The sequence below is a fragment of the Bos grunniens genome, chromosome 1 (genome assembly GCF_055505025.1).
Source record: "Bos grunniens cultivar Pamir isolate PY7600 chromosome 1, Bosgru_T2T1.0, whole genome shotgun sequence".
NCBI classification, from domain to species: Eukaryota; Metazoa; Chordata; class Mammalia; order Artiodactyla; family Bovidae; genus Bos; species Bos grunniens.
The window spans coordinates 67968838-67989367 of NC_141165.1; the positions used below are offsets into that span (position 1 = coordinate 67968838).

At 39.4% G+C, this 20530-nt stretch overlaps 1 protein-coding gene across 2 annotated transcripts in view; it reads left to right on the plus strand.

Moving 5' to 3' along the window:
- The window catches only part of LOC147379565 (uncharacterized), a 553375-nt gene that overhangs the window by 418002 nt on the left and 114843 nt on the right, over positions 1-20530 (plus strand). The gene's annotated exons all lie outside the window — the stretch shown is intronic.

Genomic DNA, 20530 nt, shown 5'->3' on the forward strand with positions numbered 1-20530 from the left:
GCACCAGGCGGTTAAGACTGTGTCTATTTCTTCATGTTTAAAATACGGCACCATATGTGTGAGTTGCCTCAGGGTTTGGGTGACAAGGCATTCTATTTTTGTCAGATTGTTCTGGTTTTTACTCCTTTTTTTCCCCACAGTGTCCTGAGAAGTCCTTCTGAGTAGCAATGTGTCCCCTTTGAAAAATCAAACCATGCCTGGAGGGTCATAGCCCTTGAAATGAGACTAGTGGAATGTTTAGAACCCAGCAGCTGATGGCTCTCTGAAAGCCTGATTCTCTACCATAAGCATTTTGTTTTAATTGGTCTGTGAGTTTAGGCTGATGTGACTAAGTGATCAATCAGGTTTGAATTATGAGATATTAAAAAATGGGATTAGAGAAGAAAAAAAAGCATTTGGCAGATTGACCACAGGACAGGAGAGCTGAAACGTCTTCATCTAACCATTGGATACTTGCTTTTTATTTTTTTCTCTATCCCTTGAATGCTAAGTCATAACAAAACCTACTTAGATGTACTTCCTTGCTCATGTTTCATTGGAATTCATTTTGCAATTCCCCTTCTGTTTTGATCCAGAGTTCTTTTCTTTCTATCAAACACAGTAAGCCAGAAATTCTGCCTGACATGAAACATTCAAGAACCAATGAATGCCTGCTATCTAGAAAAGTGAAATGAAACTATTGAGCTCTTGCTACCTATAGACAGTGTTAATATAGTCTTTGGAAAAAACAAAACACAAAACATGAGTTTTAACACTGATAGGTAACATTAGTTCCATTTAAACATTAGCTACTCTGTTCCTATTTGTACAGTTAAATGGGAGGTTGGCCAAGGAGGGCATTTCAGCATGTGGATTTTTGCCCCCTTCTTTTCGAATGGTTATTAGTGGGAGGAAGTCCTTGGGTCATCTCAGGCCGGTAACTGAAACTGCTTGAGACAGACATTCTTCCAGGGTCTGGAAAGGTTAGGAATTGGGTAAACTTATCAAGCTTGGCTGGTTTTCCAGTTGACTGGCTGTGTCTGAGGTAAATATGGGTGCTCTGCAAAATGTGAAGTCCTGCCACTCATTTACAAAGATCTAGGAGCTTGGTTTTGTTTTTTAAAAGGTTGATTTTGTTTCTGAACTTTGGTCAAACATATAAAATGAGTATGAATTGGCTCCTCAACTCTGGGAGCAGGAAGTATTGTATTTCTTCATGTTCAAATAAATTTGGCTGTGTTCCCTCCTGACCCAGCAAGGATGTTGAGAATTTAATCTCATCTGTTTTTGCCTTGCAACTTCTTTTGGTCATTTGAGTAATTTGAGGGTCTTATACGTTCCAGAAAACTTGAGGAAGGGCCTCTGGTCTGGCTGCTGAAGTGGCTCATTGAAAAGCATAGGTTTGGTGGTACAGTGTACATGTGAAACTTGGCCACTAGATCTTTAGTCTCTGCTGAGTTGCAGGGCCCAGGTTTTAGATCTAGTCTTCATGTTACCTCAGTAGCACCCACACATTGCCTGGGCATCGAGTCCACTGGGATAGAGTCATGTCTTTCAGAAACTTCTGGACTTTTCCCATCTTGAATGATTCAGTTGTTTACTTTGAAAACCTAAACATCTGAAACTCTCTTCCTTGGGGTGACATCTAGGTTACAAATCCTTGCTTTTCTCTTGAGACGAAGATTAAGGAAAAGTAGCTCTCATTCTTTCACATTAGACTCACAAGCAAAGTTAAATTCCAAATCCATATTCTCTGCCATATTTCCTTTCTTAGTTTTTTTTTTTTTCTATATTCTTGAATCACTGAGTAAGCTGCTAGCATACATAGTTAAGTGTTAGATCATCAGGAAATAGTCTCTGATGCCTGTGATAATGTTGTTGTTGTCGTGTGTTTTTTCTTTCTTTTTTCATAGGGGAAAGTATGAAGTCATCTTTCTCATTGCTCTCCTCTTGAAGTCCAAGAGCAAAGTACTTCTAAAGAGCAGGGTTTGTGGTTCACATGGAATGTAAATAGCTCAAATGGCCCCACTTCCAAGAAGCCTTCTTTAACCCTAAGGCTGAATGAAGGAAGTGTATTCTGTTTTCTACTGTATTCCCAGCAATACTTTGAGCATTCTTTTAAAATAAATTAATCGCACATACTCCCCCACTCTAGGGAGAGCTCTGATTTCTCTTCTCATTCATTCCAAGAAAAAAGGTCAATACCAAGGACTGTATTGGACCAAGTTCCTTTTCAAGAGGGGGTGGTGTAAATTTCGATTTGAATAGAGAAGATAGAAGACTCTTTATACTTTGTGTGACCTCTGGTCTGTTTAATGTCTTTGCTTTAGAGCCATGCTTTAGGTCCTATCTTGATTCATTAATTTATTTACTCACTTAACAACTTTCTTTAGGGCGCTATGCTTCAGACGTTGTCTAGACCTTGGGAATAGTGCAGAGATAATTCAGCCAATATTCTATCCTCCTTGCCTATACTTTAGTGGACTGTCTCTCTTGGAATTGACATGGTACAGTGAGATTGCCTTGGGCCTGCCTGAGTCTTAGGGTACCCCAAGAAGGCTAACTGGGAAGCTGGATTGTTTATTCAGAAAAGTAGTCATTATCCATATTTTTGCTTTTATAGGCTACTCAGAGAGTCTTGCCTGATGGTTCAGATGGTAAAGAATCTGTCTGTAATGCAGGAGACCTGCGTTTAATCTCTGGGTTGGGAAGATCCCCTGGAGAAGGGAATGGCTATTCACTTCAGTGTTCTTGCCTGGAGAATTCCACGGACAGAGGAACCTGGCAGTCTATAGTTCATGAGGTCGCAAAGAGTCGGACTATCATCACTTACTCACAAGAGCTTATAGCTCAGTAGTTGTCTGTCTTGGCCCACCTTTGTTTTGAGCAGTAAGTATAGAGCATCTGCCATGTGCATGGGGATCAATCTTGAAATTGATAAAATCCCTGAGTCATGAAGACCATGTACATTTACACAGCTAGCACATTTCTGTGATCATATCTCCCCTGGAAACCCCAAGGTCCTGGATCTGCAGAAGGAAGCCAATTCCTGATCTAGAATCCATCACCCTCTTTTTCCAGACCATTTTAGAGCCCAAACTACTAACAATGAAAAATAACATTGCTTCCATCATTCGCTCACTGTGTTATCTGCCTAACTAGATTCTAGTGGGCAGACACCTTGTCTTAACTCTGGTATCCTGGGCACATTTAGCAAGATACCTTATTCATTGTGGACTGAATGAATGCAGAGATACATGCAGAGGAAAACAGAATGGTGCTGAAATCGTTCTCTTCTGCATTTTAAATGGCTCTCAATTTGTTCTGAACTAAATGATAATTTTGAATTTAGGAAAATATTTGGCTGTGGGGAAAATAGATGAATAAATATTGAAACATTTTGTTTACTCAAGGTGCTGGGCTAGGAACTGTGGATTACAAAACAATGAGCTGACCTAGATTTGGGGTTTAATGTGTATGGCAGGGCAGATGAGTCACATGCAAACAATGAGATTTAATTAAGATTATTTATATATTTATTTTTGAAACGTGTTTTTTTTAAGCATCACAGTAGTGGTCACTGCTTTACCTATGGTTGTGAGTGCAGATGAAGTTTGAGATTTGCAGTTGTTTGAAAAGAGACACTTGCGTCCTTCATGAGAACTAAAAGTCAACCAGATGGCAGGAATATACAATGTTTGGGTGAGAGTTGAAGGATGGAAGCAAAGCTTGGGTCCTGTTTTCTTCTCTCTCTCTCTTTTTTTAAATTTTCTTTTTCTGTTTTTCAGCTGAGCCAGGCAGCATGCATAATCTTAGTTTTCCAACCAGGGATCAAACCTGTGCCCCCTACAGTGGAAGCCAGAGTCCTAATCCCTGGACCACCAGGGAAGTCCTTTGTTTTCCTCTCTGCTCGGTACCTTGGATGATCTGGTTTCAGAGGAACCCAAAGAGAACTTGGCTTGTTTTCTCTTATCTTTCCCTCCCCTGCTGTGTTCTTGTGTATCAGTCGCTCAGTTGTGTCTAACTCGTTGTGACCCCATGGACTGCAGCCTGCCAGGCCCCTCTGTCCATGGCATTCTCCAGGCAAGATTACTGGAGTGGATTGCCATTTCCTACTCCAGGGATCTTCCCAGCCCAGGGATTGAACCCAGGTTTCCTACACTGCAGGTGAATTCTTTACTGTCTAATCCACCAAGGAAGCCCTCCTTGTTCTTAAAAGAGTCTATTTTTGTTTCCCTAGTTAGAATGTTTGTACTCTGTTATTTTGTATACATTTTCATTCTGATTTGGGTTGCCTAATTCTAGTATTTTACCTATATTCTGTACAATGTCCTCTATTGCTTTCAAACTTGTCTTTATGGTAGTATTTCTCTGATTTGTACAATTTCCTGTTATTTAAAATACCGCATGTTAGGTCATTGCCTTGAATTTCATCATCTAGAAATTGTCTCTGGTTAAAGCTATACCAGGTCAGAAAAATCTGGCTATATGACATTTTAATAAAATATAAACATACACCTTGGGGGTCATTGCTTACTTGTGAGATTCCAGGGCTCAGAAGTTTGGAGAGGGCTACAACCTTGGATAGAAGATGAAGACTGTTTTAGAAACAGCGTCACTCTGTGCCACTGTGGTAATCAAGGGCAGGATTGAGCAAATTAACAGTACATGCTGTCTTCTTACCCTGTCTTTTAATATGGTCAAGATATGGCAGGTGAATTCTCTACACATTTACATTTTTTTTTTTTAAACTAGAAAGCCATAGGGAAGGAGAGAGTTCATGGCTACCCCAGAAGACATGGTAAACATTCAAAACACCTGATCTGTTTCTGCGGTTCATCTGGAAGAGATGGCACTGCATACAGGAAGGACTGTGACCCAAATTCATTCAAAGATATGACTCTGCACATTTTTCCTGCACAGTGCTGTGCTTCAACTTTTCATTTTTTGAGGGGATGGTGTTCAAAGTGACATTTAGGATATATGCCTGATTTTTGCTCAGCTCTCAGCAGATCTGGAATCTTTCATCTTTGAGATGGGTTCATATCTATGGATTAATGACAATCACCGACCCATAGCAAATGCTGGCAAAATTTTTGCAAACATGGGCCAAATTTTAGTTTTATTATAGAATGTAAAGTCAGAGCTGGCTTTGAGTTTTGTACTAACATATCATACAAAACTAATTTACAGTTCTTCCAGATGGGTTCAGAGTCTATGGCATGCTGCCTGCTACTCTAAAACGTACTTAGTAGAGAGGATGATAGTGAGGGAGGGAGTCTAGTTTGTTCCTAAGTGGGAAAATATGAAAGCTTTGCAATTTATGGCAATAAAGACTTGAATTTTTAAAAAATTACCACTGTAACAGCACCTTATCTAAATAGTTTCAAGGGAAATGGCAGAGAACCAATATTTTACAGAATGAGTCACACCAGGCTTTGTGCTCTGTGCATGATGTGTATTATCTTATTTGTTATTGCTGTACTGTATGAAGTGGGTATCTGTTTTCATTTTTAACTGGAAATTCATTTACCTCTGACTTCTATAAATCATTTCTTTGTCTTTGTTACATATCAGATATGTGTGCGTATGTGCTATCTGTTAAACAAAAACATACTTTGTTGGCACGGAGTCAAAAATATCTTCCGGATAGAAGCTGACTCAGCTTGATTCTGTCTCCAGTTTCTGTGCAGGGCTGTGGTCTACAGTGGTGCAGGTTGCTTACTGGATGAGTCCCTGGTCAGGGAACAAGTGGGGGTATATTACAAACCCCAGTCCACTCACTGTACTATGTGCTTTGGTCTAGATCATGTCTGCTGGGAGAAAGGGGCACCTTTTGCTAGTTGATTCATCTATGTTTGCAGTGATTCTGCTGATGTGGATTCCTCAGAACAAATGAGCAACCCAGGAAAGGAACTTTGAAACTCTAGGTAATATCCTGTTCATCCTGGCATCTTTGGGTGTTTGTCTCTTCATTTCCCCCTTCTCTATCAGGCATCTTGGGACTCTCCCTTAGAAATCCATTAGTCTTGACTGCTGATCTCACTCTGGCACTAGCCTGGGAAAATGGCTGGATGAAGGATTCTGGCCTTCCTGTCTCCCTCTCTTCACTTCCCGCTGGGCATGGAGACCTGGCACTGATGCAATGGCAGTTTGCCCTTGGTAGGTAGTACTCTTTATGAATGGCTTAGTGAATATTCATGTTATTCTTTTCTTATATCCTTTCCCCTAAAGCTGCATGGATAGTCAAGAAAGTGTGTACACACACACACACACACACACACACACACATTTAAAACCCCAGAGTTTCAAACTTTGGAAAATAGTGTAAAGAAAAAATTGATTAAAGTGCTGTCAGTTCTTTAGTAAATTTACTAAGCTGCATAGATAAATCAGTGTTAAAATATACAAAGAGAAAGGGATTGCTGTAAGTTAATTTTAAAATATTTATTAAACATCTGCTTGATTCTTGGTGTGTTACATGCAGGAATGGAATACAAAAAAAATTATGTTGTGAACATGGGCTTATGACTTAGTTTAAAGAGATATGAAAACCATCAGTGTAATATATCTTATATATAATCTAAGTGTTGGGAAACAGGGACCCCATGGCACCAGATATGTTCTTCAAGCTCCGACTCTTATGTCCCCAGCCATCTTGCAAAGTCGGCTAACTCCTGGCCTTCATTTCCCTTATCTGTGAGTGAGACTTGGCGTTCTGTAATATCTTCCTCCCAGGCTGTTGTGTGCCTGGAATAAGATAATGCTTGCACGATACTTTAAAACTTCTAAGGCTCTTTATATATTGAAGGTTTAATGGTCCTTACAAAGAAAGATGAAAGAATTGCTGATAATTTATTTCAAAAAAAATAATTTTTTCTTTTTAAATAACATGTTTTGTGTGAAAAAAGTGCAGAGACTAAGGTATAAAGTAAAAGAAAAAAAAAAAAACAAAACCCCAATCAACTGTATACTCCCAGTGATAATCATGTTTAGCATTTGATGTATGATTTTTTAAATCTTTACAAGTTTACATTAATTTATTAAAATTGAGGTACTATTATGTACAATTCTAAACCTACCCTACTTCCATCTTTGTATTAGTTTAAGATTTACAGAAAGCACATGGGCAGTTATTGTTATGGGCTCTCAGCAAATTGCTGCTGCTGCTGCTAAGTCGCTTCAGTTGTGTCCGACTCTGTGCGACCCCACAGACGGCAGCCCACCAGGCTCCCCCGTCCCTGGGATTCTCCAGGCAAGAACATCAGAGTGGGTTGCCATTTCCTTCTCCAGTGCATGAAAGTGAAAGGTGAAAGTGAAGTCGCTCAGTCGTGTCCGACTCTTAGCGACCCCATGGACTGCAGCCTACCAGGCTCCTCCATCCATGGGATTTTCCAAACAAGAGTACTGGAGTGGGATGCCATTGCCTTCTCCGTAGCAAATATCAGTTTTAGATATATCAATAGTTCAATGATTTCACACAGTAGCACTTCCTAACATGACTTTTGTTGGATTTATACACAAAATTGATACATTCTTATAGAGAATGCCCAATGCAGCAGGCCTGGGTTCCATCCCAGGTCAGGCCCTTGGATGCCTCAACTAAGACCTGGTGCAGCCAGATAAATAAATAAATTCAATAAATATTAAATCCACCTCTTACCTATCACTTTGTCTCTCACTGAATCCTTTCTGCAATGAGACATCAAGAACCTGAGCTTTATTCAGTCTGGAGACCACGTGTGATCTCAGTGGAAAGATGTGGGTTTAAGTTGCAATATGGGTTACATGGTTTCAGCATGATAAAATAAGGAAACGCTAAAAACCCTGGCTCCTTTTCAGTGCTACTCCCCTTGTTAAGGGGTGGATTTCCTCGTGCTATGGTGTAAATATAACTTTTAAAATACTGGAGAACTTCCCAAGTATTCAGACAGTGTAAAGATTTTGGAAAAAATAATTACCTGGAAGTTTAACTCATGCAAAATGGACTTTTTTTTTTTTAAATATATGGATGCTTTTCTTAATACAAGGCACACTAGGAGTTTCAAATCATATATGCTTTAAAAAAGACTGTTTCCCAGGGACACTAGTAAGTACACATGTTTCCTTTGGGCCATTTGATTTGTATCATTTGCCTCATCTTGGTTAATTACACTAGTATGCTCATAGTTATATAAATTGTCTTAGGTGACTTGATACTCTTGTTTTCAATTCTGATCAAATGTAAATTGGCAACACATTCCTTATGGGCATATCATTGTCCTCTTTTAAACCAATTCTATCTTGAAATAAAACAAATGAAATGAAGACACTTGTAATTACAACCTCGATAGGTTTTATCTTATCACACCTTCAAGATTTCATGCCTTTCTATCTAGGTCCTGTCTTCCCCTCCCCCCTCTCAGTTCCTTTTCCTCTCTAGGTCAGGTTAACAATGGAAAAAACCTCACAAGGATATTCAGAGGGTGAGAAAATGTTAGGATGGATCTGAACCTCTTTATTAATAGTGAGTTGCATAATAAATGCCCTGGGGTTGGTAGGTTTTACTGCGTCTGTTAAACATTAACAGTACTTGTACTTTCTGGGATATTGTTGAAGCCTGGATACTGCTCAGCCAATCACAAAGAAACAGGTTTCCATGGAAGCAATAGCACGGATTCATTTCATTCTCAATGGAATCCACACAGCAAGACAGATCTGTAAAAATAACCCATGTAAAATTGAAGCAAAATATTTCTGGGTATTTGTTTTATGCCTTTCAGTGTGTGTGTGTCTGTTTTCCATTTAAAAAATAATCTAAAAATATCTGGGCACTCATGAGAGCTCCCAAGGAAGCTAAAGCTCTTAGCCCAGCCTGGTTGTTTGTTGTTCTTCTTCTGAGCATACATACCTGTGTGTTTGAAGGGCACAACCCTTCCTTGTTTATTTACATTCTTGAACAAAAACATTTTAGGCCAAACTTTATCATGAAACACAGAATATTCTGAATGTGTGGTGAACAATAGACTATTTAAAATAATATTTATATATCAATAATAAAAAAACGTAATTAATGATTTTTGATGCTCCTATATGATAGGCTTTGAACACTGAAACTTGGTACTATAGGAAGCTTTATTTTATAGGTGAAAATGGAAGCTCAGAGGGTGCAAGGAACCTCTTCAAGGCTGCAGAGTTTGAGTGGCAGAACTTGGTTTGCAGTCCGGGTTTACCTGGTTGGCAGATGCTATAATCCCAAATTACTATGCCATGTTTTTATTTTCATGAAGAAGAGCATCAGTATTATTTAACTGTTCCTGAAGTCAAAACACAGGCTATATCTCCATTCATATATACACACATTGATGTACATATATATATATATATTCACACACTAAACCCTGCTCTCTCCTTTTGCCATTGCTCTTATAACAAGCAGTGTATTTTTTTAGCTCTAACAACACTTATTCTACTGCAGTGACTGTGTTTATCTGTTTCCTCAGGGCTGGGCTCTGAGCCCTGCTGATCATCGATGGATTTAGGCTGATCTGGATATTTCCAGAGGCTAGGACTCTGCTTGGCAGAGTCCTACTTTGTATTAACAGAGTTGATTTAGAATCTAGTAGAGTTTGAATGACAAGCAAAAAAAAAAAAATATATATATATATATTTTGTTTTACATAAACCCTTAGCTGAAGCAAAATTGGAGCCAGGGGAATGTTTGAATAAATGAAAACTTTTTGCTGTTCTATTCCCTGAACCAAGAAATGTGCCTGGTACACTTGAATAAATGAGATAAATATCTTGGAAGTATTTTAGAAGCGTTATTCTTCATTCTTCACATTTTACTATATTAATATAAAACATTTATCTAATTAGTATTTATTAAAACAGGTCCTCTAAAATTGAAAATTGTCTGAGTACTTTGAAGTAATAAAGAGGAAATAGAGTGTCCTAATAAGACAGTTTCTTCCTCTATTATTTTTAATTCTTGAACTTGTTTGGCTGACACACCAACAATTCATATGTTGGTTAACATTGAGGAATCAAGTTCTTTCAATGTTCAGTCTTTTAAAGATGCATTTTATGATTCAGAGCTCTCTGAAAACCATTTCTTACTTGGTAATTGTGTTATTCCCCTCCCTATCATAATGAACAGAGTCTATCGGATGTGACCTAACCTTTCCTTTATGACTCAGCACCATCACTCTATTATTTGTAAACTGTAGGGTTGTAGAGTGATGTCCTTGGGTGTCAGAGCTTGTATAGTCCCCATCTGCTTAATTTCTTTTTTTATTTCCCTTCCATCATCTCCGATCATTTGCACTGGTTTATCTGGTTCTGCTTCATAAATACAGTCCATTATATGTGTAATTCCATGTCTTCTGTTTGCTAAGGCTGATCTATGGGTTTCATGGGGTAGTAGATAGGTCAGTAAGTTTAATCAGCTACGGTAAGATGAACCCCTGAATATTTCAATTAGCTCTGGCCTATAGGCTTCAGGGTAAATCCATTTATCTTCCTCTGTAAAATGTATGAGCTTGGTTTAAGTGCATTCCTTATCAGTGCTAGAGTCTTTTTTCAATTGTTATCATTGTTTCAATTTTCAAGAAGGAACGTGTATTTGGTTGAGTTCTATAGACTGTCTGCTGAATATGTGAGACTGTTATAATCTGCAACAAAGACTATAATCTACTTTGTTATTTTGAAGGGGAGACATTTCAAAGGCAGCTTCCTTTGGGGACGTTTCTAGGAATAGTAACTTGACATATGTGGGAATATATGTGTATATGTATATATAGAGATATATGTATTTATATAGTTCTGTGAATTCACTTATATTCTATATTGTTTCTGAAAAGATTTAAGGTAACAGTAGTGACAACAGAAAAGGGAAAAAAATGGGTAAAGTTCATGAGCTTATGTAATAGATGTCAACACTTACCTTGTGTTAACTTGGCAGCCTGTTAATTTGTAGTTCTTTTTGCTCATAACTATCTTCAAATTATTCATGGGATTGTGGCAGGATGTCCCTCGGTTATGAGTAACCTTGGAGGCTGGTGTGGCTTGGTCACAATCTTGAGGAAGTTCAGTTTTATTTTTTAAATTGTCTAGATGCATTTTTTTTTTTTTTGAAGGAGAGTCTAAAGGATACCACAGACCAAAATAGTGTTTTTGACTATTAAGTTATAAGAAGCAGTTGAGATAATCAGAAATAAAGGAGCCAGGGGTCCGAAGGGAAATGACTCGGGCATTCTTGAAAAGATATCAGCTAGTGCAGCTGTTATATTTCTTTCTGGCCTGGTGCTGAAGTTTTGCCGTGAGAGGTCTTGCAGTGTTGATCTGACCAGGGTAGTTGCTGTTTTAAAACAATTTGATAGCCAGGTTTCCAGATCTGACAGAAAATAGTAGCTGAGATTCCTGATGTATTTTAAAGGGCTGCTGCTGCTGCTAAGTCACTTCAGTCGTGTCCGACTCTGTGTGACCCCATAGACAGCAGCCCACCAGGCTCTGCCATCCCTGGGATTCTCCAGGCAAGAACACTGGAGTAGGGTGCCATTGCCTTCTCCGATTTTAAAGGGCAGTAAAAGTTAATTTGCCCTGTGATCATCTCCTCAGTGGTCTTACTTCACTTTAAAATTTTCATGGTTAGAGGTACTCTGCTGGATAAAAATGGATAAAGTCCATGGGCCTACATAATAGTCACCAACATTTACCTCTTATTAACTTGGCAACCTGGTAATTTGTAGTTTATTTTTGCTCATGTGTGATTGTTTAGTCACTAAGTTGTGTCTGATTCTTTGCGACCCCATGAACTGTAGCCCGCCAGGCTCCTCTGTCCATGGGATTTCCCAGACAAGAATACTGGAGGGGGTTGCCATTTCATCCTCCAAGGGATTTTTCTGACCCAGGGATCGAACCCAGGTCTCTTGCATTTCAGATGGTCTCCTGCATTGCAGGCAGATTCTTTACCGACTAAGCCACAGGGAAGTCCCTAACTACCTTCAAACTGTTTGTGGGATTGTGGCAGGGTGTCCCTCAGTTATAAGTAAGAAGGCAAGGCAATATTTTGCCTGAATATACAATTTAGGTATATTCAGGTAACAAGATGATGTTTTCCCTGCTGCTGCTGCTGCTGCTGCTGCTGCTAAGTCACTTCAGTCGTGTCTGACTCTGTGCGACCCCCATAGACGGCAGCCCACCAGGCTCTGCCATCCCTGGGATTCTCCAGGCAAGAATACTGGAGTGGGTTGCCATTTCCTTCTCCATCGTGTGAAAGTGAAAACTGAAAGTGAAGTCGCTTAGTCGCATCCGACTTATAGCAACCCCAAATATACCATTAATGCCCTTTCTGAAAGTGAAAGTGAAGTCGCTGTAGCCTACCAGGCTCCTCCATCCATGGGATTTTCCAGGCAAGAGTACTGGAGTGGGTTGCTATTTCCTTCTCCAAATGCCCTTTCTGAACACACAAGCAAATTAACAAATTTAGGCAGCTTTCACCAGCCAAGAGTGGAGTGTGGCTGATCGAGATGCAAGATGAGAACATTTAAGATGGGCATGTCTGAAGTAAGAGGCGGTGTCCTAGGAAGACGTGGGAAGTGAGGGCTGACTGGGTGGGGAAAAGACAAAGCCATTGGACACCTGGCAGTGCATGTGCTGACTGCAGGAAGATGACGAAAGGAGAGATGAGGGAGTGAGGACTGCTCGACAGTTGTGCTCCAGGCTCGTTCCACTTTTTGGGGAAACATAAATGAGCTAAGAGTAAAGAAATCATGCCTTTGATTATTCTTGACCTTTTCCAATTAGGTTGTACAATAATTTAAAAGTAATAACTCCCTCTGCTTCCTGACTCAACATCCCAGCTAATTAGCTAAATCCTTTTGACCTCTGCTTGGTGACTCATCTTTGCTTCTGATTCTGAGACCATACTGGTTTACAACTAAAAACATTTAAAGAAACTTAGTACTGAATGTCTTTTCCTTGTTTTGCTTCAATCTTGTGACCTAGTTTTAGATTTTTTTCTCTGTTATTGAGGTTAGATGATCACCTTGCATAGAAGATGTAATAACCAAATCCCTGTTCAGTTTGTTTATTCATTTACCAAGTATTTATCAGATATTTGCTAGGTGTCTGGTACTGTACTCAGAACCAGAAACACAAAGACAAATGACACATGGCCATTGTTCTTCAGAAGTTACCTTTAGTGCCAGAGAACTTGCCTTTATACTCAGGAGGGCTCCCAGGGCCCTTTATGACTGGAGTCCAGCCTGCTGCTAGGAAGCTTCTATCTTCCTCACTCACTTCCCTTTCCCTGAGTTTGGAGATCTGCTCCAGAACCCCATTTGTTGATTGAATCAAACTTTCATGCCATAGGAGTTTGTACATAGAATGTTTTCTGGAGAAAAAATTAATTTAAATATATTTGGAGACTCTCCAGAAAAGTTTTGAATTGTTTCCTGTTTGTTCCAAGGGTTGTATATTTTTCCTCATTGCCTTCACAGAGAAAGGTGAGTGGGTTCAATTCAATGCAAGAAACAACCATTTTAAGGTATCTGCATCATTATATATACATCATACACATATACATATATGCATGTATAGTATATACACATGTATATGCACAAATTCACATGTATACATATACAGGTAAGTATACATGTATATAAATGCATATATAGGCATGCATTTAGGTATGTATGCTAAGTTGCTTCAGTCGTGTCTGACTGTATGGCCCTATGGACTGCAGCCTGCCAGGCTTCTCTGTCCATGGGATTCTCCAGGAAAGAATACTGGAGTGGGTTGCCATGCCCTCCTCCAGGGGGTCTTCCTGACCCATGGATTGGACCTGCATCTCTTATGTCTCCTGTACTGCCAGGCAGGTTCTTTACCCCTAGCACCATCTGGGAGGCCCTTAGGTATGTATACATACATATATATATATATGTACACACATACACACACCACATCTTTTGTATCCATTCCTCCACTGATGGGCATTTGGGTTGTTTCTATATCTTGGCTATTGTGAATAATGCTGCAATAAACATGAAATTCACACATCTCTCTGAAATCCTGTTTTTGTATCCTTTGAGTATATGACCAGAAGTGGAATTCCTGGATCATATGGTAGATCTATTTTTATTTTTGGGGGGAACCTCCATATTGTTTTCCATAGTGGTTGGGCCAATTGACATTTCCACTAGCAGTTTACCAAGGGTTCCCGTTTTACCACATCCTCACCAGTCTTCTTGATAAATAGCCATTCCAGCAGGAGTGAGGTGATATCTAATTGTGGTTTTGATTTGCATTTCCTTGATGATTAGTGATGTTGAACATATTTTCATGTACCTAGGGGACATTTTGATGTCCTCTTTGGAAAAATATCTACTTAGATCTACCCATTTAAAAATCAGATTATTATTTATTTGTTAATTTGTATCAGTTCTTATAAATTTTGGGTATTAACCTCTTATCCAATATGTGGTTTGCAAAAATTTTCTCCCATTCTGTATGTAGTATTTTCATTTTAATTGTTTCTTTTACTGCGTGGAAGCTTTTGAATGTGATGCAGTTCTATGTGTTGATTTTTGCTTTTGTTTTTTTGTGCTTTTGGCCCAAGCACAATAGCAAGAAGTTTCTTTTCAATGCTTTCTTCTAGGATTTTTATGGTTTCAGCTCTTATGTTTAAGTTTCCAGTGATCTATTTCAAGTTAATTTTTGTGAGTGGTATGAGATTGGGATCCAGTTTTATTGTTCTACATATGTTGCTTCAGTTTTCCCAGCACCATTTATTGAAGAGACTGTCTTTTCCCCTTTGGGTGTTCTTGGCACCCTTATCAAATAGTAGTTAACTGCATATGCTGGGATTTAATTCTGGGCTGTCTATTTTGTCTAGGTGTCTATTGTGGTGGGAGTACCATACTGGTTTTATTATCATGGCTTTATAATATGGTTTGAAATCTGGATGCATAATATCTCTAACTTTGTTCTTTTTTCTTAGAATTGCTTTGGTTATTCAGGATCTTTTGTGGTTCTACACAAATGTTAGGATTGTCTCTTCTATTTTTGTGAAGAATGCCTTTGTTATTTTGATGGGAATGTTGGTGAATCTGAAGATGACATTTAAACAATATTATTTCGTCTGATTCAGGGACAGAGGATGTCTTTCCATTTGTTCATGTCTTCTTTGATTTCTTTCAGAAGTTCTGTAGTTTCCATTGTAGAGAGAGATGGATAGTTTTTCATTGCACATGACTGACTCCTTTTAGTGGGCTAGAGCTGCTGCCAAGAGCTGGCTACCCAGCTACAGGTCAGGTTTGTCAGCCTTCATTCTGTGTGGCTGCTTCTCCCAGTGGAATGAGAGCAGAAGTGATGTAGTCACATGTAGGCCCAGGTGGTTAAGAAGTAGAAGGTGTCTTCATGATTTCTGCTCCCGTGTATAGAGAATCCAGCACAGGAAACCATGATGGTCCTTGGGAATGAAATCATAAGATGAGAGGAGTCAATTCCAGAAATACCACCTAGGGGATAGTCACCTCTCCTTGAAGAGCACCCAATTATAGGATTGAGAAATAAACCTGTAAAGTGTCAAACATCTAGGAGTTGAGAATATCTGTTACTGCAATTCGGAGAAGGCAATGGCACCCCACTCCAGTACTCTTGCCTGGAAAAATCCCATGGACAGAGGAGCCTGGTGGGCTTCAGTCCATGGGGTCACTAAGAATCGGACACAACTGAGCGACTTCACTTTTCCTTTTCACTTTCATGCATTGGAGAAGGAAATGGCAACCCGCTCCAGTGTTCTTGCCTGGAGAATCCCAGGGACGGGGGAACCTGTGGGCTGCCGTCTATGGGGTCGCACAGAGTCGGACACAACTGAAGCCACTTAGCAGCAGCAGTTACTGCAGTTAGCATTCTGCACCTCATCCTGTCGGCTTAGTACAAATCACAAACCTAAGCACTTTAGGTGACACAAAGATGAGTCAGAAGCATCCAGAAGTTTGAAGGAAGGAATGCAAACAATTGTAAGACAAAGTGAAAGTGAAAGTCACTCAGTTGTGTCCAACTCTTTGTGACTCCATGGCCTATACAGTCCATGGAATTCTCTAGGCCAGAATACTGGAGTGGGTAGCCTTTCCTTCTCCAGGGGATCTTCCCAACTCAGGGACCAAACCCAGGTCTCCTGAATTGCAGGTGGGTTCTTTACCAGCTGAGTCACAAGGGAAGCCCAAAGCAGATTTTAATCATTTAGAATTTTAATAAGACTCTTTGAATTGCAAGTGACAGGCATCCAATTTAAACTAGCTTTATCAAAGAGGGAATTTATTAGCAGAATGCTCATATTACTGATAAAAAGATTGAAAAACCAACAAGGATATAATTGTTTCCTGGAAGAAACTGGGACCAGGGACTTACATGCTGCTAATACTCATTCCTTATAGATCAGTTATGGCCAGAGGAGCAAAGCTGTGGGAGAACTGGTAGCTCCGGTGGATACCACAGGACTAGTTGAGGGGCTGGGAGAGCAATACTCAGAAGTAAAGAAAGGCTCTTTTATTCTCAAAGAAAGGAAAAGGTATTTAGCAGACAAAATAATTGGTTTCCTCTACAGATGGAGTAATTATTTGCAAATTCACCTTTTTTTTTGTTTGTTTTGTTTAGTGTGTTTTGCATTGTTAACATTTCCTGTTTTTATGACTGGCTCTTGAGCTTGAATTAGATCTTTCCTTTTTGTTCCTCTGTCTTCCCCCATGTCCAGGACTGTCTTGTATATAATAGGAATTAAACAATTTTTTTTTATTGGTTGAGAAAATGTAATTAGAGAAGTACAGTGGATTTGGGTCTCTGTATGTTGTCTTGATGCAGACACTCCCTTTTCTTCACCAAATCCTGCTCCTCTACATGAAATTGCAACTCTAGCTAGCAGTGGTTTCTGAACATGCTTTGTAAGTATCCACCTCTGATATGTTCTCCCTACTCTTGCTTCCCTTGGGAGCCTAGTCTCCTCCTCCCAACCAGTCTAAGGTCCACCACCCATACCTGATTAGATACAAGGCAAATACCACCCCCGCTGTGAGGCCTTCCCAGCCCATCACATGACACAGAGGTTTTTCTTCCTCTGAACTCCTCACTCTACTGTCTATTAACTGGTGACCATGTCTTCTTGCATTGTCCTTGTGTAGTTTCACACTGTTACATTTTGTGAACAATTAACATTTTTAAATAATTAAACATATCATTTAAATTTTGATTTTATTTTCCAACTAGATTGTGAATTATTTGAAGAATAGGAACAATCTCTCATGCCTTCTATAGTGGTTGATGAAATAGCTTAAATGGTAGGCTTCTGATAAATCTTTGCAAACAGATTGAATTAATTCTTATTTCCAGTTTCAAGGCTGTTATCCCATATACAGCACAGCTAAGAGTCTGCAAATATTCACATGAATACAGTGCTTTTTAAATGAATATTTTTTCCTTTCATTTTTAAATTAAAGGGCTCTGCCAAATGGTTGAGTCGAACATATCAGCGCTCTATTATTATTATTATCTTTCCATTTCTTTAAGATACAACCCTTAGGGATAATGAAACCTATTGCACAGAGTGAAACCAGTCAGGCTGCTTATTGACTTTGCAGAGAAGCAGTTTCTATAAAATTGTAAATGGTAATCATTAATTAGACTGCTTTTCCTACATTGCCCTGTGTAGTGGTGGATGGTATATGTGGTAATCTGAATGTGATATGTATGAAAAGCACAGGATGTGTAAAAGAAGGTGAGAAAAAGCTGGGCTGCAGAAGATGAAAAGCTACTACAGCTTCTGAGAGGATGCAATATGTGAAGATTAGACAATGCCTCGACTCTGAAGGCGGGTAGAGCAGGTTGGGCGCTTTAAATAATTTTAAACAGTTTCCCTCACTGTTTCCTTACCCTCAGCCGCACCACACACCATTTGCTTCTAGCATTCGGCCCAAGGTCTTGTGCTTTCTGGAATCTCTCTGCTGCCCTCATTGGCTTCTTTTCAGTCATGATTGTCCCTTATTTGCAAATGACGCAAAGATTAGAGAAGGTTTCTTATTTTGTGTTTTTTTTTTTTTAAATAAGATTCTGAAAAGGCTCTATCTGCTGTTGAAATAAACAACTCTTGGCTTTAGAGACATATCTGCTCTCAACTTCTCAAAAATTATTCTCATTAATTGCTCAAAATGTACTATAACATAGAGTTTGATATTTGAGGAATTCATAGACTAATGAAAGGTTAAAAAAAGAAATGACTTTAGAGTCTATCTTGTTCACATCCCCTGTTTTAAAAATTAAAAATTCCAATTCTGTGTAGAAAAAGGGGCAAAAAAAAAAAAAAAAAGAGAAAGTAGAGTGCAACACTAACAACCACACATTTACAACTGAAGCACACATCTTAAACTTGAAATTCAATTTAAAATTTATATTACCAATCCAACAAGTAAAAATGGTGGCCCAGGTATATTTGTGGTATTGTCCTACATTTTAGTTTGCTTGGTTTGTTAGTCAGAAAGTAAGCTGTTGAAATCTCCACAGATAAGGGACTGTGAGTTCAGATTCCTTGTGGGATGTGGTTTTAGTATGTTAATGGACTGGCCCACCCAGATCTGGGGTAGAATGGCCATAACATCCCCTCTCTTAGATTTTTTGTCTCACTGCACTGAAAACCAGCCTATTTTAACTTATTTAAAAATTATAATTCTACATTTTCTATTCAAAATATTATAGCTATTTAATTTCAGGAGATATGCTTTCTAATTTTATGCTTTTCAAAGTTCCCACCATTGTTGTTGCTCTCTAGTCCCTAGGTCGTGTCTGACTCTTTTGCAACCCCATGAACTGTAGCCTGCCAGGCTCCTCTGTTCATGGGATTTCCCAGGCAACAATATTGGAGTGGGTTGCCATTTCCTTCTCCAGGGGATCTTCCCGACTCAAGGATGTAACCCAGGTCTCCAGCATTGGCAGGTGAATTTTTTTTTTTTTTTTTTTTTTTACCACTGAGCCACCTGGGAAGCTCCAGGAAAGCACTAGAAGATATTAACTGCATATAGTTGGTGCTGATATGATGATATGAACCACCACACCTCGTTTTTCTTTTCCAGCAACAGTGGTTAACATTTATTGAATTTTTAGCATGAGCCACATTGTTTGCTTATGTCAGTCATCACAGTGATTCCAGGGAGTGAGGTGCTGGTTATTTTTTCCATTTTATTGATGCTGAAACTAAGGCTTAGAGAGGTTACGCAGTTCATTAGGTTTGAATCCAGACTGACACCAAGCCCACCTACTATTATGCTATGGTAATTTTTTAGACAAAGTGTTGGGTAAGGAGACTATCACCCTTGTATCTAACCCCAGAGCACATGAAATAGAGCACAGGCACTCAAGGGATGTTCTGTCCTTCTGGGTGACCCGGGATGAAAAGGAGAGTAGAATTAGGTATGTAGATGATTGTCCCTTTTGAGTTGTGACTTTCTTTGTCACTTCTACCCCTGAGCACTGGTGCTCTGGGAGTCACCGTGGAAACTCAGGGTCCAGCTCCAGCTTCTCTCTGCTATTCAAATCTAGATAAGGACAAGGGGTCACCCTTGTAAATGATTAATGTGTTTCCACTTGAAAAGTATTTTCCCGTTTGCTGCCATTACCTCCCTGCCAAGTAAATGTATATGATAGAGTGCCTGAATTTTTCAGGTTAGCCAAATATTCTGTCCTGTTTTCCCTTCATAGTCCTCAAAGGTCAATAGTTTGGCATTCAAACTATTATCTTAAGGATTGACTAAAGGCAGTCCCAGAAGCTATGCAAAAATCCTCTGTGATATGGAATCTAGAAAAATGGTATTGATAAACCTATTTGAAGGGAAGGAATGGAGACACAGAGACAGAGGACAGACTTGCAGACACAGTGGGGGAAGGAGACAGTGGATGAGTGGAGGGGGTGGCTTCAGCATATATACAGTATCCTGTGTAAAACAGATAGCTGGTGGGAGGCTGCTACATAACACAGGGAGTGTTGCCTGGTGCTCTGTGATGACCTAGAGTGGTGGGGTGGGGGAGGAGAGGGAGGCTCAAGAGGGAGGGGATCTATGTATAATTATGGCTAGCTCGCATTGTTGTATGGCAGAAACCAACACAACATTGTAAAGCAATTTTCCTACAATTAAAAAATAAAGTCCTTTATGACAGATGAGGTTTTGATTTTTGGTTTGGAAAAATGTGCTTAGAGAAGCAGCCTTCACACATTCTTCTCTAGACTTGACTCTTTAGTCTGAATTGCAGGAACACCTGTTTCATTGCAGTTTCAAGTTCACATCCAGATGTGTCTGGTGCCATGGTCAGTTCCCCCACAGCTGTGGTGCCTGGCAAGCAGGTTGCAGCTCATTGGCGTATCTCTCTGGGGAATGGGTGTTTTATTTATAGGCAGTGGGAGTTCACGGTGAAGAACGAAGTCTCGGTGGTTGCATTTTCTTTCTCATGGTATTGATAAATAAAGCCCAGCATTCCCTTCCAAACAGTGTTTCCAGAACCTGAACTCATGTATTCAGTAAGTGGA